Below are 1,387 nucleotides of genomic sequence, written 5' to 3' on the forward strand. Positions count from 1 at the left end.
GCATCCATATAATTGGTATACAGAAATGTTCTTCGGCAAAATATTTAACACAAGATATATATGAGATGCTGAGATCTGGGTAATATATCTTACTTGAAAGGCATGAATAGTTTTTAAACACTGTAGCATAATCACATTTAAGGCCATAGTTACTTTGTTCCCAAATCCCTGCAATTTTATTTGAGGGGAGTTCTAAAAGACCTGTGTCTTCTCCTGTGTCCACAACTGTAGACGTACACTGATGGCCCTCAATCCTGCTCTCCAAACTTCAAATAAGGGGCCAGAAACAAGGCTTGGGACTTGGAAAAGTCCTAGAAATACCCTGCCTCAAAAGCAGTTTCAGAGTTTCACATTTTCCTAAGGATGACAGAGCTGAGTAGACATGCCAACGTCTTCCAAATCCTGCTGGTTGTTTTGAATTATGGCTACACTGGGTGTGTAGCCCTTGAGTTTTTATCTCCACATACTTGAATTAAATCCTGTAGTTCCTCTTCGGTTCTAGCATCTGTGACCTCTTCACAGGGTCTATATGCCACAGCTATTTTACCACTTTCTAAAACCACAATCGGCAATTTCTGGAATTCATCTGTCATAGCCTTCTGAATAGCAAGCTTCTGCGTTACCTTCCTTTTCATAAGGAATGATAATGACCCTTCTTCCAACTTATCCTAAGGTTTCTCAGCCATGCCAACTCCGGGACTCCTGCACTCGTGGGAGGGCAACACCACCTCTTGATGATCCTTTTTGAGCACCCACTGAAACCAGAGTAGTAATTTGCCAATTCTTGGCATCTGGAGCTGTTTAGGGCAAGCGTATTATGTTAAACCACCTTACGTCTGGTGCCAAGATGAACCTTCACTGGAGATGTCTGAAAAAACTGCTTCCGGTCGCATGCCTTTTGGGCTCTGTGGGCATCCCTTGCTGAATAAAACTTGATGATGGAATAGAACCCAGGACCGGCAGTTTGGGAAGACTGCGTTTGGGAAGACTCGGACCGAATACAGAAGGCCAAACTGGGAGAATATTTCAAGGCTTCGGCCGTGGGTCCAGAGCTCAGCTCCCACACCAGCAAGGTTTTGTCACCCCCGATGGGAAACGCAAAAGGTACCAACTCCACCATCCTACCGTCACTGCGCGTGCGCAGCTCAGGGCGCAAGCGGACTGCGCCTATATAATAGATTTTTATCCTGTAACCCTTCTTATCTAACTTTTGGGTATATTGCCATGTTTCCCACATTATTTCTTCTAGTTATGACACCTCCAACAAAAAATATGACTTTGGAATGCATACTGAAATTAGCTGTTGATGCATCTTTCTCTTCCGCTAGATGGTGAGTGTCTTAAAGGTAGGAACCGTATCTGATTCATCATTGAAATTCAACACCTT

General features: G+C 43.8%; 1 pseudogene; it reads right to left on the bottom strand.

The window, feature by feature from the left end:
• Positions 1-425: 425 nt before the first annotated feature.
• LOC115844637 (RAD52 motif-containing protein 1 pseudogene) lies at positions 426-1,120 on the bottom strand (annotated as a pseudogene).
• Positions 1,121-1,387: the final 267 nt, after the last annotated feature.

This window comes from Globicephala melas, chromosome 8, assembly GCF_963455315.2.
Source record: "Globicephala melas chromosome 8, mGloMel1.2, whole genome shotgun sequence".
NCBI classification, from domain to species: domain Eukaryota; kingdom Metazoa; phylum Chordata; class Mammalia; order Artiodactyla; family Delphinidae; genus Globicephala; species Globicephala melas.